Consider the following 26,640-nt stretch of genomic DNA (forward strand, 5'->3'; position numbering starts at 1 on the left):
GAAGGCAATAGTGAAATCAATCAATCCAATTGAATATTTTAATGCATGATTATGAACTATTTTGCATGAAACCTTATGAGACGATCTTAGAAATATGTACTAGATTTGTTCAAATTGTGACATCATTGTATGCTTTAGGTAAAGATTTTTCAAACTTTAAAAAAGTCAATAAAATTCTTCATTGTCTGCTTGATAAGTTTGATGCCAAAGTTGTTGCTATTTGTGAATCAAACAATTTGAATGAATATTCTATTGATAATTTGATTGGCTCATTTATTGCCTATGAGTAAAGTTTGGGTTAATTAGTGCCCTAATTTAAGAACTCATTCTGCAAAAGAAAAGAATAAAGCTAAACAAATTATAGAAAGGGAAAGTAATGAAAAGAAAAAAATCTCTTGGGCGGACCTTGCTTCTGAATCATCAGACCAGGAGCAAGATGATGTTTAAACCCTTGGGTTGTGTGTTTATTTGTTTATGTATGTTTTTTTTTTTTGGTTTTATGTGTTTCTTTGAGTTTATTTCTTTTCTTTTTTTCATTCGTTACATAAAAATTTTAAATTTATTTTTCTTTTGTGAAGTTCTCTCTGATAAACACACACGTTCACCTTTCTAAAAATAAAAAACCTACCTCCTATTTTTTTCTTGAATTCTTATGAAAGTTGTGGTTGACTTCTCTAAAAACAGTCAAATGAAGGAGACTCATGATTTTGTCTCTCTGTCTCTCTTCTTAAGGAGGTTCTATCTCTCTTCTTAAAGAGGTTATTTATTTTTTATTCAAAATTTTCATCATATTATAAATTGGATCTTGAAACGGATCTTTTTCATCTCCCCACATTTTATTTATCGCATAGGAATCTTTTAAAAGTTATTGAATCTACCTCATAATTTTCTTAATCAAGTAATTCATTTTGTCAATAGGATGGGTTTACTTTTATTTTTAAGATTTCAAAAAGGTAGCATATTAAAAAAAAGGACAATGATGCCAAAAATAAAAGATGCGTAATGACCCCAAATTAAAAAAAAAAGGATACACAAAGTGTATCAAAAATTAAAAGATGCGCAATGCGCCAACCAATTGACAAGAGGCATAAAATGAGCCCACAAAATATAATGCTTACCATTCTTGTACTTCTTAAAGCTTAAGAAAACCCTTGATACTTTCGATACTTAAGTTTGAAAATCATGATTCCTGATTCAACAATATTTGCATTGATCTTCTATTAGATATATTTTATGAAAGGAGTTTTGAAAAAATTAGTATTTTTTTCTCTAATTTGTTCCTTGATTTAGATATTGGATTATAAATTTTTTTGAGCCTTTAAAAGAACTTGAGTTTGGATTAACAAATTCTAAATTTCTAATATTTTCTAGGCTATGCATTGTCAATACAGTCTTTCTATGTTTTTGAATAAAATCAAGAGGTAACTTTCTCATTTTAAGAATATTTGATCTTGTCTTCCCTCGATCAGAGATCATTTTTTTGTCTTTTAATCATTTTTTTTATTGTTCTATTTGTTTGTGCCACTTCACCTTTTGATATTGTCAAAGGGGGAGAACATACTGTTGTATTCGTATCTTTTTTGAATTTTTCATTTTTTTAAATTAAAAAATAACAAAATATTTGATTTCCCCTATTTTTTAAAAGTTTTATTTTAGTAAGGGGGAGAATAGGAGAAAATGTTTTTATTTTTTTAAATTCAACCAGTAATGTTTGCATCATCCAAAGGGGGGGGGGATTGTTGTGAATCTATTTCATGGATTAGAATTTTGTTGATTGTAAACATTCATGATTTTCAAAGACTACCTTGCCTACTAACTTTTCAGGTCCACAGGATCGAGTGCAGCTCAAGATTGGGTAGATTAAGTCTGAGTCAGTTTGTATTTTTTCCCTTTCTTTAGTCATTTGTATAATGTGGGTTCTTAAAGCTAAGTAACCCTGCACACAGACACACATGGGAGTTTTTTTGTCTCTTTAGAGTTTACTATTTTTAGTAATATTGATTGGGCAAATATTTTTATCAGCCTGGACGATCAGTTCAAAAATTAAACCCTAATTAGGGCATCATGGTTAAGGAAACCATCATTAAGCCGATCAGCCTAGACGATATTATATCAGCCAGGATGATAGGCTCAAATCAGAAAGAATCAGCATCCAGATCTATTTAGGCATTAGTTATTTTTCGACATCGACCAGGATGATCCATTACATTGGCTTGGATGATGCTATATAATTATGCCTAAATTAATTTGGTGATTAAGGAAAGCATTTAAGGCTGATTGCACGATCACATCAGTCAGGCCGATCGCAGGATTGGCCAGGATGATGGCGTGGATGATTGACATTGGCCAACTTCTATTCAGGGTGATGTTAAAGATGATTTTCCTCAAATTTTAACTAACCAGTCAGGATAATATTCATATCAGCCTAGATGATGTGACCAAAATTACTCTAATCGTCCCAAACCGACTGGGCTGATTGAGCAAAATTTATACTGATCTGCTAGGCCGATAACCCTATCAACCTGGATGACAATGTCAGTTTTGTAAATCTATTTAAGGACCTCTTTCTTTCTCATGAAGAGTGTCTTTGACAACCTTGTAGCTTCGTTCTTTTGGATGGAACTTGAAGAGAGAGCTTGAAAGGGAGAGAGGAAAGGGTGGAGTTTGAGAGAAGGAGAAGATCCTTAGAGGGGGTTTCAAAGGAGTGTGGAGGGGGTTCCACACGGTTGCTCCGGCGAGCTTGCACTTTAGTACCATCAGATTCAAGGCTTGTCTTAAGGGAAGTTCTGGGAAGAAAAAGATCTCTTTGGTGTCAAAGGACCCGGCTACTCCGCCGCAATGGGGAAAGTTGAAGTGATTTTGTAAGGGCTTCTTCACCTAGCTGTAGGGGCTAAAGGAGAGACACTGAGTTTAGTGCAATACTTGGAGGGTGCCTCCGAGGAGTGTATGTACGTCAAGGTTTGACCGAACCGCTATAAATCTGGTGTTTTCTTTCCTTTATTATTTCCTCATTTAATTTTCACACTTTGATTTTTGTGGTGAATCTTGGTTTGGTTTTGATTGTGAAAGATTTTTAAAATACCAATTCACCCCTTTTGGTTAGCCTTGGGACTAGTTCATAAGGGCTTAACATCCCAAACAAACTTTCAAGTGCCATCAAAGCACTTTCTAACAAAGTTGACTTAAGATCAAGGGTTGAGTCTATTGAGTTTGAATTGGTCATTTGAGTCCAATGGGAGTGATCCCTAGTAGATAGGAGTTCAATGGGTTGAAATGCAAGTTTGTAGAGTTAAAGGGTAGTATTGTCAATTATAGTTAACTTAGTTAACTCGGTCAAACCAAAAGATGGGTTTGGGTCCAATATGTTCCTAAAGATATTTAGTATCCATTGGGACAAGTTTTGGAGGTTGATAGGTTTGAACTAAGTTGAATTTAGGACAAAAGACCAAAAATCCCATTAAAGGGCATTTTGATCCTCGGTCAAATTTGATCTTGAAAAGTGTAATTTACTGGTTATGAAGTCATAACAAAGGTCATGTATATGAGTAGAATTTTTTGAAAGAGTCCAAAGGTTAAATTCCACTGGATGGCAAGTCTAGTGGCACAAGCTGTAAATATTTAAAGGTTTTATAGCAAGTGGAAAAAGATTCAAATACAAGGAAGAAATCTAAATTCTTCTTTTTGAAATATTTTGCCCTCATTTCTTTGATCAAACTGAAAAAATTTATTATCTTTCGCTTACATAATTATTAATTAGTATACTTATTGGGATAATATTATTAATTTTATATTTTATCATAAAAAATATAATTAAAATTTTGATATTATAAATTTTAATATTTAAATTTTCATTAACGTGTATTTAATGCACGTATAATTAGACTAATTATCCCAAATCTCAGCTGCAATTTGCTCTTTTAAAAAAATTGTATAAATATTGCATCAAATTTTCATCTATGTGTTGAACTCCATTTTTGTGAATTACACTAAGTGTCATAATAATTTCTATTTACAATTATCCTTTTCTCACATAAAGTAGTACTTTAATTTTAAGAGAAATTTCCCTTCACAAGATTTTGTTGGGAAAGTAACCTACATAGCATGTACAAACAAGAAAGAGAAAATGCAGCAAAAAAAGATTTTTAAGATTTAATGTGGAAAAATATGAAATTCGAAAAGTCCCCAAAGCCACACCACACCTATAAATTCAATACAAAAATGAGAATTTTTACACATCTCCGTACAGTGTTCTCTACACATAATATATAAAGAGACAAACATAAAACTAACCAAGGGGCATGACACTTGTAACTTGGTGGTGCCATGTTTGGAGTGTCGTGACACTCCACTATATGTCTCTAGTCTGATTAATAGCATAATAACATCAAAATCTAGAGTGTTGTGGCACTCCTCTCTTTGTTTATCTCCGACATGACTATAAAACATTACAGTGCTATACAACAAAAAAAAAAAAAAAAAGGATACAAATTGAGGTCCTATACAGTAATACAACTTAATTAATCCTCACAAATAGATTTTACAAAGAGCTAAAAATTTGTTCTATTTGTGAGTTAGATTTTTCTATTTTGTAAAAAAATTTAATTATTCAATATAAAATCCTCTAATTAACTAATCATTACCTTATACCCAAAACATAATTCTCACTTAGAATACTATCAAAATTTTGTGTGTTCCTTTTTAAAAAAAAAATAATAATAAGTTATGTTGTGAGATAGCTGCAAGCATATTCTAACTTTTCAGTAGTCAACATTAGTTGTTATGTTTATACTTGATCAACAGTAGGCAGTGAATACTACAATACTCCTATAGTTAATAACCATCCAATGGAATATAAATACATAGATCCCTTGCAAGCAGAAGGTGATTTATTGGAAATAAATGCAAATAACAATGGAGCATTATATGAATCTCATCATAAACAATACTCTATCTATAAGTAGAAAGAACTGCAGTGAATGTAAGCATCCAGGGAGCACAGGAGAAGATTTGTTAGTTCAGAACAATCTACTTGTAGAAAGCAATAAGTAGTGCATGACAGTATACCTGTATGAAATGTGTAAATGACTATTGTGCAATGCTATAGTAAGAGATTTGTTAGTATAGAATAATCTACCTCCAAATGCAACAAATAGTATATAATAGTCTACCTATATGAAATGAGAAAATGACTATTGTACAATACCATAACAGGAGATTTGTTAGTGCATAATAATCTACCCATAAAAAGTAATAAGTTGTGCATGACAGTCTACCTCTATGAAATAGGAAAATGACTATTGTGTAATGCTCAATAGGAGATTCATTAGTGCAAAACAATCTACTTATAAAAAGTAACAAGTAGTGCACGATAACCTACCTATATAAAATAGGCAAATGACTATTATGCAACACCACAATAGGAGACTCATTAGTACACAATAATCTACCTATAAAAAGTAGTAAGTAGTAAATGACCGTTTACATGAATGAAACAGGCATCAAAAGTAGAAAAGATTCATTAGTGCACAAAACCAGGTGTTGCTTCTCATTTAGATGACCATTGCTTAATAGATTTGTCAGATGAGACAGGCCCTTCAGGTATTTTTATATTTCTTTTATAATTTTGCATTTCATTTCTAATCCCTTCCTTTTCTAATAGCTCTAATATGTTTTACATTCAAGTTCATAGCTACTATGTTTTGAATCCATAGTACCTTCTCAAGTTCACCGATATTTTGGTTGACAGCTATTGAGTAAAGCTTATTACGTTGTCACTACACCGTAACTTCTACTACTAGGAGTGGACCTTGATGATTTGTCAAATCTTGGTTTGGCTAGCTTATGTGTAGAGGCTTCTCTACTTTTATATTGTGTTGTAGCTGCTTTGAAAGTTCTTCAGGGATGTTCAGCCCTTATGAACTAGTCCCGTGGCTAACTAAGAGGGGGATGAATTGCAAATTTAAAACTTGTTTAACTAAAAGAAATATATTCTTATATCTTGCAGCATAAACAAATTAAATCAATAATAAAAATATTAATCAGAGATTTCACGCAAGCAATTCATCATAATAAAACTGAGGTGTGGAAATAATAAAGGAAAGAACACACCAGATTTATAGTGGTTTGGTCCAACTTGACCGACATCCACTTCTTAGAGGCACCCTCCGAGTATTGCACTAAACTTTTAGTGACTCTCCCTTTAGTCCTCACTGCTAGGCGGAGAAGTCCTTACAAAATCACTTCCCCCTTCCCCCGTACGGCGGAGTAGCTGGGTCCTTTGACACCAAAGACATCTTTTTCTTTCCAAAACTTCCCTCAAGACAAACCTTGAATCTGATGGTACTAAGGTGTGAGCTTGTCGGAGTAACCTGAAATCCCCTCCAAGGATCTTCTCCCTCTCTCAAACTCCACCATTTCCTCTCTCCCTTTCAAGTTCTCTTTTCAAGTTTTCTTCAGAAGAATGAAGCTTCAATGATTGCCAAACATAATTATCAAGTGCCTTAACAAAGCTTAAATAGAGGGCTTTGAAAAATCATAAAATTTTTCCTGGCTTCAAAAATCATCCAGGACAATTGCAAGATTATCACGTATAATGTGCTTAAAAGAGGGATTTTAAAAATCCTAAAAACTCAATTGTGGCTCAAAATATAGACCAGTACGATCCCAGGATCATCACATATGATGTCCTTAAAAAGAGGGCTTCAAAAAATCCAAAAAACTCAATTATAGTGCCAAATACCATCCAGGATGATCTTAGGATCATCAAGATGATGTGCATAATGTAACCTGATAGTCTAGGACGATTAGCTAGACTATCACCTAGACGATATGATCAAATTTGTACTGATCATACAGTATGATTATATGATCATCCAATAAGATCAGAATATCAAAATAAGTAGATTTGATTGACTAATGATATGATTAAATTAGGCATAATTAACATTAATCATCCAGGATGATATGGATCATCTAGGACAATTTGAACAAAAATTAGAACTTGCAATCTTACCTAAATTATGATGGTGGCTAGGGTTTTGAGATTGTATTGGATCATCCAAGATGATATAAATTGTCCAAGATGATTAGTTCAACATTTGAACTTCTAGTTTTGACTTAATCTCACCCCCGTTAGTTTGTGTATACATGGTCACTAAGCAAACATACACCCTACAAGATTTGACTCAAGAAAATAAAAGTACATCAATGAATATTACACATGTCTTTAAAGCATAGCCTAACCTTCCCAATCTTGAGCCATGTATCTTTGCTATATGATTCATGGTGTTTCTAAAATGTTAGTATACACACAAACAAATATATAATGAAAATACTAGGAGACATAAAGATGCGAGCCATAATATTTGTTACCATCAAAATCATAAACTCATGCACTCTAGTCACAACATTCTTGACTCCAGGATGCGGCTTTAGATACATATGAGTGCCTTTGTTGGGTTGTAACTTTTGGATAGTATCAACTACACTTTGTCTCTCAGGAGTCAACATTTGAAATTCCTCATGGCTTGGAAGATGGGGTAAGATCTGCTTGGGAGAGAATTAGGAGAGCTCACATGGATCTTAACTTTGGCCTTCAAACTTGAGCTTTTGGAGATATTAATAAAGCTTAGAGATACTAAGGATGACTTTTCTTGGATAACTACTAAGTTTAAGAGATTAAAGAGGGATTTTTCATCATCCAGCAAAAAGTTTAATTTATTTCATCATCAGTTGGAGACCACTCAGACTAGGCAAATAATGTTGTAGAATCACTTGTGCAGAGTTAGATATCAAATGGATAGCCCCCATTCTAGACTTTGACATCTTTTCTAGCTTCTTTCTAGCATGTATATATGCTTGTATTTTATTTAATTTTCTCCCCTTTTTTATTTTACTAATTTGTCAAATTTTTAGACTTTTAGGCTTTAATATTAGATTAAAAGCGGCTTAAACCTTAGGTTTTCTGAGCACATAGAGTGCTTACAAATTTAATTTTTTAGACTTATAGAATTTATATTTATTTTTCAATCTGTTAGGTAGATTGATGAAAATAGCTCAACCCTTTGACTTATGTGCATGCAAAATTTGTAAGGTTTGGTGCTTAGGCTTGGTGATGTTGTATTTTGTTTCAACCAATTAGGTTGATGAAAATAGCTAAACCCTTAGGTGTGTCATCATAAAAGATTTTAAGGGTTTGACCCTTAGAATTATTGAACCAATGAATCTTTGCTCAACCCTTAGGTTTATGAGCATGAAAGATTTTTGAAGGTTAAGTCCTTAGACTTGTTAAACCTGTATAATTAGCTAGACCCTTAGGTTTATGAGCATGAGAAATTTATAAAATTCGATTCTTAGGCTTGTAGAACTTATAAATTTTATTTCTCAACTTTTTAGGTAGGTTAATGAAAATATAGCTCAACCATAATATTTATGAGCAATGCAATTTTAGTAGTTGACTAGAATAATGGATCATTTATTTAATATGCAGTTTCATAATTCCCTTAATTTGTTTGGCAAATGGGTAATTTATAGGTATTGACTCCTATCTTTATAAAAGGAGATTAAAAAGTTATTTTCCTTCCTTGCAAGTGTTTGTGTATAGCAAACATCTCCTGCTTTGCTGTAGATATAAAATTACTTCATGTTTTTAAGGAGGGAATTAAATTTATCTCATGTCTTGTCGAAGAATATAAAAATTATCTCCTTTTATTTAGGAGGGAATTAAATTTATCTCCTGTCTTGTCAGAGAATATAAACATTATCTCCTATCTTTTAGAGAGAATTGATTTTATCTCCCTTCTTGTAAGAGAATATAAAAATTGCCTCTTATATTTTAGGTGAAGGATTGATATTTTTTGGTTCCTTGCAGAAAGCATTTCATACATAACACCTCTTTTTGCTAAGAAATTATGTGAGATATTTCTTTAGAGATTGACCATTTATTAATGGCATGGGCATTTAACCTTTTTGGTCTATAAGTTGATAGACTCTCTCTTCATACACTGTTTCAATGGTGAAGGGTACTTCCTATATTGTATCAAATTTATTATCGAGGCGATGATGATAGATTATATGTCTTCGGTGAACTAAAAAAAGTTCACCATCCCCGAAGCTTCTAGGATGAACCATTAGATCATGGTCCCTTTTCATTCTTTCTTTATAGGATTCTAAACTTTATTGTGCTTGAAGTTGAACTTCATCAAGAGCATCAAGTTATTCACGCTATAGAATATCATTTTTCTTCTTTTGTAAATTTCTATTGAACAATAATTTGATAAAATGACAACTTCACCTCAAAAAATAATATGTCTTAGTTTTGAAAACCAACGAATCTGAGGTGGTTTATGTTGCAGTTTTATAACTGGTAAAATATGCTCACAAAGCTTCTATAAACTAAACGTGCCATTCTATTTTATTTTTAGAGAGAATTTTCTTAAGCAATTTTATGAAAGTTTGGTTAAAAGCTTTGGTTAAACTATTGGTTAGTAGATTATATATCAAAGAATAACATGAATCTATATTATGTTGTTCAATAAATTTCTTGATTTTAGCAGTTTTAAAGGTCGAACCAATTTTAGATATAACTTGATGCGGTACTCTAAATAGACAAACAATGTTATCTCTAAAGAATTTAATCACATTATCTTCTTTTACTTCTCTCAAGCAAATTATTTCTACCCATTTTAAGAAGTAGTCAGTGACAACAAGGTTGAATCGATGTCCAAAAGAAGATGGTGGTTATATATGACCAATTATATTGGTATCCCACTTTTTAAATGGCCATGATGTTACTATTGGAAGTAGTGGGTTGGAAGGTCGATGCATGATATCTCCATGCACTTGTTATTGATACCATTTCTTAGCATTACTAATATAATCTTGAACCATACTTTGCCAATAGTATCCCACACATTTTATTTTGATTTTCATTTTCAAACTTGATTGGTTTGCTTCACACAATCATTTGTGAACTTCATTATGACTTTCGGAGCTTCATCAGGACCCAAATATCATAGCCACATTTGATCAAATGATCTACAATATAATGTATCATTTACGAAAGCATATCATAATTATTATATTGTGAATCCATGTATTTATTTTTAGGTAATTTCCCATTCTTGAAGTATCTGATGAATGACTCTCTCTAATCTTTTTCATCAGATATAATAAGACTTTCTAGCATTTTTTTCTCTTTATCATCTTGTATGTTAACTAGAGTTAATGCATGCATATTTTGAATAGTTATGAGGATTGGAGCCTCTTGAGGATTTGCTAGTTCTTTTGGCTCATTTTTCTAACATATAGGCTTCGCCATTATTGTTGTGTGTAATTCTAATGGGACTTCAGGAATTTATTGTAGGATATTCAAAGTATATTCATAATATGAGACTAATTTGGGTTTATTAATTTTGAATGCTTAGATTTTACCCCTATTAATCCTCAGCTGATATAATAAAGAACATTTTCTTTTCCATCTTCATTTGTTTATGCTAGCAATGATATGAGTGATTCTTTAAGAGCTGCTATATATAAAATTAGAGGTTTACCTGGGATAGGGGTAACAAAGATTGAAGGATGTAGGAAATATTATTTTATTCTATAAAATGCCTCTTTATAAGCATCACACATGTAAAATGTATATTTTTTGTTAGACATGCGATTAGTTGACATCTACTTGAAAGGTTAGATATAAACATGCAAATTTATGCTAATCTATAATGGATTAAACAAATGGATTAAACAAAGGTTTCTTAAGATTTTTGAAGGTGGCATTTCCATGATTGCTTTTATTTTAGAGGGGTCAATTTAAAATCCTTTATGGAGTAAAATAAATCAAAGGAATTTTTAGGATGTAACATTGATAGCACACTTTAATGGATTCATTTTAAAATTGAATTTTTGAATTCTTTGAATACAATCTTTTGATCGTTTATATACTCATGATGAACTTTACTTTTTTCAACCAATTCATCAACATAACATTCAATATTATTTGAATTAGGTCATCAAAGATTCAAGGCATTGCTCTTTGGTAAGTGGTTATGGTAATTTTCAAGCCAACGACATCACCTTGTAGCAATATATGCTTATGGGAGTTCTAAATGAGGTTTATTTTTCAACCAGCTAATTAATTTTGATTTCAATATAGCCTCATGATTTATCCATGAATGAGATCAGCCATGGTTTAATGTATTATCGACCATAAGTTTTGGATTAGTAAAGGAAATAATCTTTTGGGTATGTTTTGTTCAAATCTCAATAATTTATGCAAACATGAATTTGAATGCTCTTTTTCTTTATTGGAATGATATTGCTGATCCAGTTAGCATACTTCTCTTCCCAAACAAAACCATCTTCGATAAGCTTCTTTGTTTCAAAAATGACTAATTTTTTAATTTCAAGTCGCATTCACCTGGGTGCTTGCTTGACAGGCACTATTCTAGTATCAATACAGAATTTATTCACTACTACCTATGGTGATAAAATAGGCATTTTGGTGTATTTAAGTCAAATAATCTCTGTATTCGAGAGCAACATTTTTAGCTCTTTCTCTGTGTCCTACATGAGATTAGCACCAAAGAATCTAGGTTTGGGATCTTCTTCGGTACTCAAATTTATCGCTTTGAGTTCATCCATAGTATCCTGACCACCTTCTACAAACTCTTTCAAACTCTTTTGGAGCTTATTTTAGATATAGAATTAGATCTTATGTTTGCTTTTTGGATTCCGATGATCCCTTCTCCTTTTCTATATAATGTCATAAGAGGTTACATATATATGATATGGATTTCAGTGGTACTCAAGATAACAATAGGATGCAGCTCATGTAAGACATAAATGTCGAGCATATCACAGATCCCATATTGTATACAAATCATAACATATGGGCTTCTGTGTATGCTTATTATGCCTGAGCTTTTGGAAATGACACCCTTGCTTACTTGTTTGCATGAAGAACATTTTTCTTTTCATAAGCTTTCTCATAATGGGTGGATGATATTTAGGAATGATTTTCAGCAAATCTTTATATTCCCAATCATTTTAACATTTTATTTCATGTGTAGTGTGATGCAGTATCACTCTTGATTCATAGAAAATAGATCTACATTTCTTGAGACCTCTTTGAGGGGGAAATAGAAAGTTTTTAATATTTTATGTTGGTATTTCATGAGGTAATCAATTTTTTGGATTGCTCCATCGACATGGATACTACTATATGATTTCTATAGATGTCTTATTTTCAGATATTTTATGTTTGTGCATGCTCATTAGGCCAGAGCTTTCTGAAATATCAGGCTTGCTTGTTTGTTTGTAGAAGAAGATTTTTCTTTTCATAAGCTTTCTCATAATGGGTGGAGGATATTTATGAATGAATATCAATATATCTCTGTATGCCCAATCAACTTAGCATTTTATTTCATGAGTAGTGTGATGTCGGATCACTTTTGATTAATAAAAAATAGACCTGTTTTAATTGAGACCTCTTATGGGGGTCACATAAAAAGTTTCTAATATTTTTATGTTTGTATTTGATGAGGTATTTAAATTTTTAGAATGCGCCGCCATCATGGGTACTATTTTGATGATATCCATAGATATCAAATTTTCTGATGCCTTTATCATTGAAATTGATAATTTCTTTAAATTCATAAATATGGAACTAGGTATTGGGTCATCTTCCTCTTATAATTATGTAGTACCCTTAGGTTGATAAAGAAGTTCTTCTTCTTCATCAATGCTCGATTACCTTAAACAACATACCTTGTTTGCATAATTAGCTTCGTAGTTAAAAGGGATGGCTGATAGTTCACTCCTTTTTCCCTATGATTAATGGTCTAAATGATTGGGAGATATCATCATCCTCTTTAGTATCACTATTGATAGGAGGCACATAACAAATTTTCTTCAATTTATTCTTTCCTTTATTTTTCTTCTTTCCTTGATCCAACATAGTGGCTTGAATTCTTGAAATCTCATCGCCCTTTTTGCTTTTACGCTATAAAGTATTTGGCATCTTCATAGATCTTAACTTTGTGCACGAAGAATGATTTTTTATCATCATAAATGCAATGTTCTTCATTATCTCAATTTTATCTCATACATATTTGATGTGTTTAGGGCACTACACCATGCTTGTGAACCAATGGCCTTCCAAGAAATGCCTTCTATGATTTTTTGGGATGAATTTTGTGAAATGTCACCTCTGTATTGAGTTCACCAAAGTTTAAAGGCAATACCAAGGATCCCATTGGTTCTTTGCCCTTATTCATCAAATCCTTGCAGAAACAACCTCCTTCAGTTAAGATATTAGACGTCCAAAGCTAATCCTCTGATTGTTTTTAGGCTTATTAGATTTACAGAGGAACCCAAGTCTTTAAAAATTATATTTATTTTGACATTATTGCTGTCTGTAATAACATATAGTGACTTATTATGATATGTACTTCCCAAAATTATATCACTATCATGTAAAGTGATTGTAGTAGTATTTTGCATATACAAAGCTTTTTTCATGCTTTGCTCGACAAAGGACTCCTCATACTATTTTGGGTTCTCAAAGCCTTGGTGAGTGTTTCTCAAAGGTTGATAGACATAATAAGTGTGTTAGAGATGCTCGACAGTGTATGTATTTTATAATTATAGTTTTATCCCTTGTTAATTTTTTGTTTTCACTTTATAAGATTTTGATCCATGCTTTTCCTTATCCATTTAAGTGATCTTTTAGTGTTACATCTAATTTTTTTTTTTTGGATTTATTATATGCCATAGGGGAATGAAAATTGACCCCTCTAAAATTTAAGCAATCATAGAAATGACACCTCTAAAAACTTTAAAATGATTTTGCTCAATCCAAGGTAGATTGACATAAATTCAAATTTTTATATCTAACATTTCAAATAGATGTCAACCATTTGCTCATCTAATGAAGCAAAATATACCTTTTATATGGGATGATGCTTGTCTAGAAACATTTGATAGCCTAAAATAATATTTGCTACATCTTCTAATCATTGTTTCCCCTAATTCGAGCTAATTGCTAGCACAAATAAACAGGATTGAAAAGAAAATTCCTTTTATTATATTTCCTAATGATTAATAGGTGCAAAATCAAAATACTCACCAATTGAGACACAATGCTTAGCATTAATTTTTGCCACTAAAAAACTCTAGCATTATATCTTATCCCATAAAATTACTTTAATATCTAAAATGTGGATCTTTTAAAATATTTAATTACTAGACCCACTCTAACTAGTTGTCTACTTAAGTGGGTTGTCTTGTTGATTCAATTTGACATAATATATATGCCACAAAAGGTGGTGAAGGGATATACTCTAGCTAATTTTTTAGCATCCCATCCTTTACCTATAGATTCTCCACTTAATGATGAGTTTTTGGACAAGTGAACAATCAAAGTGGAAAAAAAAAAAAAGATTGGGAGCTTTATTTTGACAGATTTTTTTCAATAAAATCAATCATGCTACCTAAATTTTTGATAATTCATGTGAGCATTGGCCTTATATTTATTATGTAGTAAAAAGGATACTTTGATATTCCAATGGCTTAATAGATACTCATACTAATAGTGAAGTTGAGTATGAAGCCTTAATTGTGGGTCCATAGATGAGAATTAACATAAAAATCCAAAAACTTCATATATATATATATGTGGTGATTCTCAACACCTAATCAAACAAATAACATGCATTTTAAAAATCAACAAGCTTAAATTAATCTCATATCAAGAGTATGCTTTGAAACTCCTACAACAAATTCCTGAAGTAACTCTAATAAGAATTACATGCAGTGAAAATGGCAAAGCCAACACAATGCCAAAGTTAGTCAAATAATTAGCAAATCTTCAAAAGGATCAAATTCTCCAAACAATTAAAAATAGACATGTGTCAACTCCAGATGTTATGCAAGATGATGGAGATAAAGACAAGCAAGAAAGCATAGTTATATCTAATGAAAACGATTAGAGATATCCCTTTATCAGATACTTCAAGGGAAATTGTCTAAAATTAATCTATGACTTTGTAAATATCATGAAGAGAATTAAGATCTACTTTTGTGAATGATACATTATATCGTTTATCATTTAATCCTATGTGGCTAAAATGTTTCGGTCCGGAGGAATGCCAAAAAGTCATAAGTGAAGTCAATGAAGGATTATGTAGTGCACACTAATCTATTTTTATGTGAAACGATTGCATTAATTAAAATATATTTTTATTAGATAAAAATTAAAGTGCGCTCATTAGTGCGTCTTACAATCTAACTGTATAATAAGACTGCCCAAATGGGTCAGATTTAATTTTAGAAAAAAATTTCTCAAGTAATAGGTCTTACAAATTTTTTAGAAGATGTCTAAAAGTTTAAATTAGAGGGGGCCTTATGGCTCTACTTGTGAGTTTTCGGAAGATGGGTCTTATAAAATCACTAGGGCTCCCCGAGAATTTAATTATTTGTTTATGTCTTACAGCTTTCCTTTGGAAGTTTCTTAAAAGTGGATCTTACATCCCAATCCTTTAGATTAAGAAGCAAGTTAACTTGAATTTGGTTTCTTGGGGGTTTGAAATTTTATTATTAGTTTCCTAAATAATAGATCTTATGACTCTTATTAGAAGTTCTTTATTATTTAAGTATGACGGGTCTTATTATTTCCTTTTGGGAGTAGCCCAATTTATTGGTTTTATAATTGAGCCCTCTCAGCTAAATTGCCTAGAGATTTGATTAATTATTTTTTTGAGCAGATAATAGTTGTTTGTTAGTTTGATGTCAAACTATGGCTTTCAGTTGTTCACTAGCAGTTAGTTTACTAGTTTTACACTTACTAGCCAGTCATTATCGTTTTGTGACTTTAGTGTTTTTGCTACAGTAATTCTTTTCTTTTTTCTTGGTTGTTTTTTATTAATTCCATGCAAAATCATTTTTCTTTAGATATATTTACTTCAGATTTTTTATATATTTATATTTTAACAAAACGCATTCTCTTCTCATTGTAGTATTCAAACATACCCCTACCGACCTGCTGAGTTCTCCCATTTTGGAGCCATATACACTACATACTCCTCCATGTTTAGTTAGTCATTATCTTTTTGTGACTTTAGTGTTTTTCGCTACAATAATTCTTTTCTTTTTTCTTGACAGTTTTTATCAATTCCATTTTAAAACATTTTTCTTTAGATATATTTACTTCATATTTTTTATATATTTATATTTTAACAAAGCGCATTCTCTTCTCATTGTAGTATTCAGACATACCCCTACCGACCTGCTGAGTTCTCCCATTTTAGAGCCATATCCACTACATACTCCTCCATGTTTCCCTTGTACTATTTTCTTACCAAATCTTGGCACCATTTAGAGCCCAGTGCCAGTATTGACATGTATAATTTATTATATTTCATTTCTTCCTTCAATACGTTTATGTTTCAGATGTCATTCACGTGGATGTAGAGCCTGAATTTTCTCTGGGTATCTTGGGTGTGCAGAGTCATTCTGCTATTGAATATACATTTTATGACACTAAAGGTAAATATTTGGGATATTTACTACCTATTAATCTATTTAATTATTTTTTTTTTACTTTTTTTGCATGTATGCATAGGTAAACAATCGTAATCTGCTCAGTTAGTGCATAGTGACTCTATATAGATTTTATTTGAAGATGATATTGATGACATTTTTATATAGTTGGTTGTTTCACCTTCTCCCTTCTCAAATTTGTGTTGGTTTATTATAGGTTATTTATTACCATGTATTGCTTCTCATTTAGATGATCACAGCTTGATAAATTTGTCAAATGAAACAATTCCTTCATGTATTTTTATATTTCTTTTTGTAGTTTTGCATTTATTTTCTTCTTCCTACCTTTTAATATAGCTCTAATATGTTTTACATTCAGGTTGAGTGCTAACATGTTTTGCATCTAGAGTAACTTCTCGAGCTCATAGATATTTTGGTTGATAGCTGTTGAGTAGAACTCATCACATTATTACTACACTGTGATATCTACTACTAATAGTAAACCTTGACGATTTGTCAATTCTAGATATGGCTAGCTTCTATATATATGCTTCTTTACTTTTAAATTGTGTTTCAACTTTTGGACTCTAGGATGTTGCTTTTGAGACATGGGATTACCATTGCTAAGTGGTTTCTTTTGGACTAAACCGACTACACTTTGTCTCTCAGGAGTTAGAATTAAAAATTCCTGATAGCTTATAAGATGGGATAAGAAATGCTTAGGGAAGGATGAGGAGAGCTCATAAGGATGTTGACTTAGGCCTTAAAAGTTTTAGGCGCTACTAGTGAGATATTTTAGAGGATCATCTTGAGATTTTGGAGATATTAGCAGAGCTCAAGGCTTTAAGATAGTGGAAGAGGGATCTTATAGAGAGATGATGAGAGCATTAAGCAACGGCTAGTTATATTGATGAGGATTTTGCATGGATAGCTACTGAGGTTAAGATATTATAGTAGGATTTATTATTATCCATCAAGGAGTTTGATTTGTTACATCATCAGTTGGAGACCACTCAGGCCAAGAAGATAATGATGAAGGATCACTTGCTCAAAGTTATATTTTATTTAATTTTCTCCATTCTTTTATTTTATTGAATTGGTCTATTTTTATACTTTGTCTTTTATATTTGATTGAAAGTTGCCCGACTCTTAAGTTTTGTGAGAACATAGATTATTTAGAAATTAAGTCTTTTAAACTTGTTTAATATATATTTATTGTTCAATTCGTTTGTTAGATTGATGAAAATAGTTTGACCCTTAGGTTTATGAGCATGTAAAATTCATAAGGTCTGGCCCACAAGAATGGTGAACCTGCATTTCATTTCCACCATTTAGGTTGATGAAAATAGCTTGACTCTTAAATGTGTTAGCTTAAAACATTTCCCTTATTGAACTAATGGATCTTAGCTCGACCCTTATGTTTGTGAACATGAAAGATTTTTAGAGGTTCGTTCCTTAGACTTGTTGAACCTATATTTTATTCCAACCATTTAGTTTGATGAAAACAGCACAACCCTAAGTTTATGAGCATGAAATATTTTTAGAGGTTCGGTCCTTAGACTTGTTAAATCTATGGATTTTAATTTGACCTTTAGGTTTATGAGTATAAAGGATTTATAAAGGTTTGGCCCTTAGGCATGTTGAACCTATACTTTATTTCAACCATTTAGGTTGTTAAAAATAGCTCAAACCTTAGGTTTGTGAGCATAAAATATTTTAAAGATTTGACCCTCGGGCCTATTAAACCAATGGATATTTGCTCGACCCTTAAGTTTGTGAGCATGAAAATTCTTTAAGTATTTTTTTTTCAACCATGGAGGTTGATAAAAACAACTTGACCCTTAGATTTATGAGCATAAAAAGATTTTAAAGTTTTTACCATTATATTTATTGAATTAATGGATCTTAGCTTGACTCTTATGTATGTGAGCATGAAAGATTTTTTGAGTTTTGATCCTTAGACTTATTGAACCTGTATTTTATTTTAACTATTTAGGTTGATAAAAATAGCTCAACTCATAGGTTTGTGAGAATAAAAGATTTTAAAGGTTCATACATCAGACTTATTGAACCAATGGATCTTAGGTTGATCTTTAAGTTTGTGAGCATGAAAGATTTTCGGATGTTTGATCCTTAGACTTGTTGAACCTATATTTCATTTGAACCATTTAGATTGATAAAAATAGCTCAACCCTTATGTTTGTGAGCATAAAAGATTTTAAAGGTTTAACCCTTAGGCTTATTGAACCAATGAATTGTAGCTTGACTCCTAGGTTTGTGAGCATGAAAGATTTTAGAGGTTCAGTCCATAGACCTGTTGAACTTGTATTTTGTTTCAACCATTTAGGTTAACAAAAATTACTCGACCCTTAGATTCACAAGCATAAAAGATTTTAAAGGTTTAGCCCTTAGGATTAATGAACCAATGGATCTTCGCCCGACCCTTAGGTTCGTACAAGTATAAATGACTGAACTTCTAATCCCTTTATGTGCTCACAAAACCTAAGGGTCAAGCTAAGATCCATTGGTTCAATAAGCCTAAGTATCAATCCTTTAAAATTATTTATGATTGCAAACCTCAAGGTCGAGCTCTTTTAACTAACTTAACTGGCTAAATGAAATATAGGTTCAACATATCTAAGGTTCAAACCTTTCTAAATCTTTTATGCTCATAAACCTAAGGGTTGAGCTAAAATCAAAAGGTTCAACAAGTCTAATAACTGAAACCTATAAAAACATTTCATGCTCACAAATCTAAGGGTCAAGCAATTTTCATTATCCTAAATGATTAAAAGGAAATATTGTTTCAAGAAGTCTACATATCAAAACTTTAAAAATCTTTCATTCTCACAAACCTAAGGGTTGAGCTAAGATCTATTGGTGCAATAGGCCTTAGTGTCGAACCTTTAAAATCTCTTATGCTCATATACCTAAGAGTCGAGCTCTTTCCATCAACTTAATTGGTTGAAAAGAAATACAGGTTCACCAAGCCTAAGGGCCAATCCTTACAAATTTTGCATGCCATAAACTAAAGGGTTAACTTATTTCATCATTCTATCTAACTAATTGAAGAATAAATATAAATTAAACAAGTCTAAATGATTGAATTTCTAAACACTCTATATGCTCACAAAAAAAAAAAAAGAGGGGAGAAAATTAAATAAAATACATGCATATATACATAGAAAAAAGAAGCTAAAAAACTGTCAAGTCTGGTATGGAGGCTGCATATCTGCTGTCTAACTTTGAGTAAGTAATCCTACAACATCATCTACCTAGTTTGAGATGTCTCTAACTGATGATGCAACAAGTCAGTCTCCTCAGTGGATGCAACAAAACCTGCTATAATCTCTTAACGCTAGTAGCTATCCATGTAAAGTCCTCAGTAAAAGCAACCACTATTCGAAGCTCTCATTTTCTCTCAAGAAGAGCCATCTCCCAATGTCTCAAAGACTTGAGCTCTGCTGATATCTCTAAAAGCTTAAGTTGCTCCTCTAAAATATCACGTTGGCATTGACTCAAAGTTTGAAGGCCAAAGTCAAGATCCATGTGATTTCTCTCTATCTTGTCCTAAGCAGCTCTTACCCCATCCCCATCCTTGAAGCCATTAGGAATTCCAAATGTTAACTCATAACATACAAAGTGTAGTTGATATAATCTAAAAGAAATAACTCAGCAAAGGTACTGTCATGTCTCTAAAGCAGCATTTCGTAGTCTAGAAGCTGTAGCACAATCTAAAAGTAGAGAAGTCTCTACATTGAAGCTAGCCAAATATGGAAACGACAAATCATTAAAGTCAATTCCTAGTAGTAGATGCCACAGTGTAGTGAAAATTTGATAAATATTCCATAAATTTACTTTCAACATCATCAAATGTATATTTAATAGCCAGATGACTTTCCACACCTAATATACTTAATGAAAATTCAGGCTTTAGATCCATGGGCTTGACATTTGAAATTTAACCATATTGAAGGATTAAATGAACAAATGAAATATTAAAAAATATTACATGTCAATACTTGGTACTCACATAAAGTGGCGTTGTGGTTTGGTAAGAAAATAGGAAAAGGGAAACTTAAAGGGGTATGTCTGAATACTACAATGAGAAGAGAACATGCACTGTGAAAGTATAAATATAAGAAAATTTTGAAATAAATATACAAAAATAAAGATGATTTAACTCGAAATTGAAAAGAAACTGCCAAGAAGACAAAAAAGAGTTACTATAGCAAACACACTAGTATCACACAATGATAATCGCTAGCTAAAAAGTGAAAAACTAGTAGACAAAGTACTAGTGAACAAATGAAAATGAAAGTCTGGTATCAAGCTAACAAAAAACCGCTTTTTACTCATATAAACAAATAATCAAATCTCTGGGTAGTTTAGCTTAGAGGGCTAAATAATAAGACCCGCCAAATGTGTTACTTCCCAAAGAAAGTAATAAGACCCTTCAGAACTAATAGGTAACTTCAAATAGGAGTTGTGAGACCTATTATTTGGGATACTACTTAATCAAATATCAAACTCTCAAGCAACCAAACTCAAATTAACGGGCATCTTAATCTAAATGATTAGGTTGTAAGACCCACTTTTCGGAAACTTCCAAAGGAAAGCTATAATACCTACCTAAATAATTAAATCCCAGGACAGTCGTTGTAGTGCTTTGTTGTAAGGCCCATCTTTGAGCAACTCATAAATAGAGTCATAAGTTTCACTCCAAATTAAACTTTTAGGAATCTTCTAAAAGAAATTATAAGACATATTACTTGAGTGAAATAACTCTCAAATTAAATTTGAACATTTGGGCATGTTTACTGTAGAGCCAGGTTGTAAGACCCTCCAATTCGTAATTTATTTTTATGGAATAATAATATTTTTAAATTCATGCAATCATTTTACATATTTAATTACAAGCAATAAAGGTGGAATTAGAAATTGAAATCAGATTTAAGCAGAATGCATTGTTATAAAAAATTTTTATTTAAAGAAAAAATAAAATACATTCAAAAATTGCTTTCTTATATGATAAAATAGTAACTTTGTACTTAATTTTTTGCAAACTAAAGTAAAGACTTTTATAATGGTGAATTAAACAAAAATTTGTTGTTTGCTTGTGAATAGGACAACATATGGTTTTTAATAATTGATTTCATTATTAATTGAAATAGAAGGATGGAAAAGCTTGCTTGTAAATAAGATAACATAAATTATTTAAATATTTATTTCATTGTGAATTGAAATAGAAAGATAGATAGACATAAGTCAGAAGCAGGTGTTAAAGTCATAAAAAAAGCACACATTCAAATTGATCTATGTCATTTATATAAGATCAAGTAGGTTGTAGAAAGATTTATGCTTGCGTGAATATGAGAGGTAGACGTAAGGATCAAAGGCTGAAGTGAGAGGAATTTTAGGCGCAAGGCTTCGTCTAGGATTTGGATTTAGCAAACAGTGAACGCGCTGGCTAGGGAGCAAAAGTCTGGCTTTTTGCGATAAGGTCATGAGGGTCTATTATGGTATAAATATCAAAAGCAAGCAGGATGAGGCGTTCACGTGTGGATTGTCAGCACCTAGAATAAGTAGTGGTAAGTTATTATGAGTTCTTTACCTAGTTTAAAGTATCATACAGAAAGGGATCTCTGATTTTTTTTTGGGTAAATTTGGGGCGTAGCCCATCTATTAATCAAAAAGAGTTACAGGTAAAGTAAGAGATATACAAGTAAATCTATACCCACCCTACCCAAAACTAACTATGTGAAAATAAAAGGCAGTGAAGAGCAACAGAAAAGGAAAACAAATATAAAGACTTGGACTCAGATTACAGGACTGCAACTAGATTATCACATAAACAAAATGATAATCTAACAGGATAGAAGCTGGTTGCCACTGCAGTAGCAGGACCATCACAGCTTCACGATGCACTCGAAAATTGCCCAGAATGCCTTGGTTGCCAAATAGACTGTCCAGGGCTGTTGCCGTCCATAGCTCATCATCGTCCACCAAAATTTGGAGCCCAGCATAACCAGCCAAATACCATAGCACCTGGCCAAAGACAAGAAACCAGAAAAACCAATGCAGAAGTACAGAATACTCATTAGAGTAAGTTCCTGAGGGAGGCGGCATTCTTCCAGTTTGTGATTTTCCCCAAAACAGACTTTTTGATCATGTATGAAGTGGCAAAACTACTGGAACAGAGGTTACCATACCTCCTGGAGTTCCTTTCTTTCCAGATAAAGTAGACACAGCAGCAAGTGATGAGGGAGTAAAGCTTTTTAACCGGCTTGGAAAGGCAAGTATCCTCATTTATCCATACAAGAAGTTGCAAGATGGAGGGTCTAAGGAAGAGTTGCCTCGCTTTAGGAATTACCTCCAATATGATATCAAATGAATAAGAGCATTCAAAGAATAAATGGGAGGTGGATTCAGGGAAGACGTGGCATAGACTACAAGTGGGAGACACCATGATATTCCTTTTTAATAATTCATATGCTGTTTTCATTCCACCAACCAAGGCCAACCAAGTGAAACATGAATACCTTAAAGCATGCTTTGGGTGCCAAACTAGATTATACCAGTTACAAGTAGGGAGGTAAGCATAATACTCAAAATGATAATCAGAAAATTTGCTATTTACTTTATTCTCCCATAATATGCATTGGTTGGAATCCAGGATAATAGGAATATCCTGGATTGCCTCACGGACAGGGTCAGGAATAATGACAGGAAGGGCCCAGCTATTGTTCTTGATACAATCCCTGATGAAATAGTTGCTTGGCATTGCTTGCATCACATAGCACCCGTTTGAGAAGTCATCCAGCTTCCCATTGAAACACCAGTGGTCCCAGTGTATAGAAATTGGAGCGGTAACAGTAATGCGAAAATTAAATTTAGGCTTAGCCTGAGTGGCAATTGCACATACCGATCTCCAAAATTTGGTGGCAGCAGCAGGGGGCGGGCACTAGGGGTGCAAACGAGTCAAGCCGACTCGTGAGCTGACTCGAGCTCGACTCATTAACGAGCTCGCGAGTCGAGCTTATCGAGTATCGAGCTCGAGCTCGAGCAGAATTTCGAGCTCGGTGTATTATCGAGCTCGAGTTCGAGTAAGGTACTGTTCGGCTCGAGCGCTCGTCGAGCCGGCTCGATTAAAGAGTTGAAATTTGCGAATTCAGCGGGCGCCGGTCGATTTGCGAATTAGCTTGAGCGGGATTTTTAGACCGGCGAAAAATTAAACCGGACTCCGTAGCTTAAGCAAATACCTAATGAAACCGGTTTGCTACTACTGCTTGGTTCGCGAGACGTATAGCGGCTGCGGCGTTCTTCCCGTTCGGGAGCTAGGGCATCGCTTCTTGCCTTCTTTCTTCCCGTGCTCGAGCTTCCAGCCCCTCTGATTAGGTCTGTAATTACTTTAGGAGTCCTATCAATTGATCATTTGGTCTTCAATCTTCATTTTTTTTTCTTGGCTTTGTTCTTCCGGTGCTCTTCATTTTTTTTTTGCTGAACATCTTCTTGTGGTCGAGCAGCAGAACTGTTGGCGAGTTGTGGACGGCATTTAGAGGCATTCTTTTTGTGCACGAGCATCGAATAGGTATAATTTTTTTCCTTTGGCTGTTCCAATTTGCACGCTGATTTGTGTTCTGCTGTAAGTTTTTTTTTCCTTTGGCTGCTCCGATTCCTGTTAGTGTTGTAACTGTTGTTGACGTTTTTTGTTTTTCTTGTATTGAACTTTGAGGGTTGCTAAAGTTTATTGGTGGTTGAGCCTTAAAAAATTTGATATACTTAAGACTTTCGCTTATAAATCAATCAATGTCTGATTTATGTTATCTTGTTTTCATTCATAATTTGTAATGCATTTTTTGCGTGGTATTTATTTTTGTAATGATTTAGAAATCTGCTCTTTGATCGTGCATTTTTTTTCCTAACTGAAAAAAAGCAAAAAATTCATTAAATCATTTTGAAGTTCTTCCATAGGCCACAAACAGGAATCAATTTTGTTATAAATTATTGAAGGTTACATCATTTTTAATTGCAGGCTTTTGCTATTGTTGATTCTTAGAAAGGTTTCTAATTAGTTATTATCAATTGCAGTTTGCAGTAGACGAAGATGAAGAAGACAGGGGAAACTTGTAATTTGATCGCACTATAATGACTATATTGTTTTAAGAGTTGTTTGAGGCATATTACTTATGATTATGCTATGGGAAACTTGTAATTTGTTCGCACTATATTGTTTAGAGAGCTGTTTGAGGCATAGTACTTATGAGATCCATGAATGGTGGCTAAACTCTTGGATCATGCTAATTTTTGTGGATTGATAACTTTATGTTATTATTTTTATTAATATGAGATTCTTGTGGTTTGCTATTGTGAAGAGAATGTAAAATTTTTAATTGCTTTATATTTGATATTATTTAAATGGCATCACTTTTTAAAAGTAATTTATACTACACTTTTTTAATGGGTAAAAATTGAACAATTTATTAAAAATATTATTTTTTCAATAAAAAAATTCTTTAAAAAATCTCAATTCGAGCTTGTAATCGAGCTTTTGCTCGAGTCGAGCTCGAGCTCACTAATCGAGCTCGAGCTAACGAGCTCAAAACGAGCTCGGGTTTCGGACACACGAGTCGAGCTCGAGCTCGAGTTCTTGACTCGAGTCGAGCTTGAGCTCGAGTTCGAGCCGCCTGCATATTTAACGAGCTAGGCTCGAACAGCCTTCGGCTCGAGCTCGACTCGACTCGTTTGCACAAGGAGATAAATACTTAGAGCTTAACCAGTTGGAAAGAGGATAATTTAAATTATACATTCTCATGATAACAGTGCAGTTAAAGGCAAATTGGATTCCCCTAAGGGACGGGATCCCCAGCCCTCCAAATTGCTTGGGCTTACAAACTTTGTCCCAAGAAACCATGTGCATCCTCTTGCTAACACCCGGGTCCCCAAAGAAAAGAAACTTAGAACATACTTTCTTTAAAAAATTATAAACTGCCTTAGGTAATATTGCACCTCTTATCCAATAGGCAATGGAGTTTAAAATGGTGAATTTCAAGAACTGTGTACGGCCAGCAAAAGAGAGGAGATTTGCTTTCCAACCAGAAAGTTTTTTGGTGATATTATCCATAAGAGGCATGAAATCAGCCAACTTGAGCCTGTTGAATGACAAGGGAATCCCCAAGTAGGTAATCTTAAGACTAGTGTTATGTATAGATAATGCTTGAGTGAGGTCAAGTTGGTTAGATACATGCCTGGGAAACATAACATAACTTTTGTCTAGATTCACATGTAGCCCGAAAGAATTTCCAAAATCCGATAGGATTTTAGAAAGAATGTTACAGTTGTCTACAGTGGCTTCCCCAAAGATAAGCACGTCATCAGCGTATAATAGATGGGATAAAGAAAAACCATCCAACTGAATACCTTTAAAGCCTCCCTCATCCAGCAAGGATGAAAATGCATCCATCACCAGACAAAACAGAAAAGGGCTCAAGGGGCACCCTTATCTTAGACCAGCAGTAGATGAAAAGTATCCTTCAAGAGCGCCGTTAATAACAACAGAGAAATTGACATAAAAAATGCACGATTTTATCCAGCTAACAAAAACCTGAGGAAAACCCTTTTGCAACATCCTGGCAACCAAAAATTCTCTAGATACAGTATCAAATGCTTTTCGAATGTCAAGTTTAGCACAAAAATACTTTGTGCAACCCCTTTTCTTAGCTAGAGAAAGAACCTCATTGGCAAGAAGAATATTATCAGTAGAGACCCGCGATTTAACAAATCCAGATTGATTTTGTTTGACAATGAGAGTCATAAGGGGTTTGAGCCTATTTGTAATGACTTTGGCAATGATTTTATATAAAGTATTACAGAGAGCTATAGGTCTGAAATCTGAGATATTTTCCGCATTATTGTGCTTAGGAATTAAGGCAAGAGCAGTTGCCTTAACTCCAGATGGGAGATAACCTTTGGAGAAGAAAGATTTAACCGCCTTACAAACCATTGGGCCTACTATATGCCAACAAGCTTTATAGAAATGCGAATTGAAGCCATCCGGGCCAGGAGTTGAGTTGGACTTTCCTTGAAAACAGCCATCCTGATCTC

The 26,640-nt window shown here is 33.0% G+C and overlaps 1 long non-coding RNA gene across 1 annotated transcript; it reads left to right on the forward strand.

Annotated features, from left to right (window-relative positions):
• Window positions 1–16,458: 16,458 nt before the first annotated feature.
• On the forward strand, window positions 16,459–24,910 carry LOC114580415. Its single transcript, XR_003701809.1, has 2 exons — window positions 16,459–16,542; window positions 24,628–24,910. It is a non-coding gene; the product is annotated as an uncharacterized LOC114580415 (long non-coding RNA).
• Window positions 24,911–26,640: the final 1,730 nt, after the last annotated feature.

The sequence above is a fragment of the Dendrobium catenatum genome, unplaced genomic scaffold (genome assembly GCF_001605985.2).
Source record: "Dendrobium catenatum unplaced genomic scaffold, ASM160598v2 fragScaff_scaffold_118, whole genome shotgun sequence".
Classification (NCBI taxonomy): Eukaryota; Viridiplantae; Streptophyta; class Magnoliopsida; order Asparagales; family Orchidaceae; genus Dendrobium; species Dendrobium catenatum.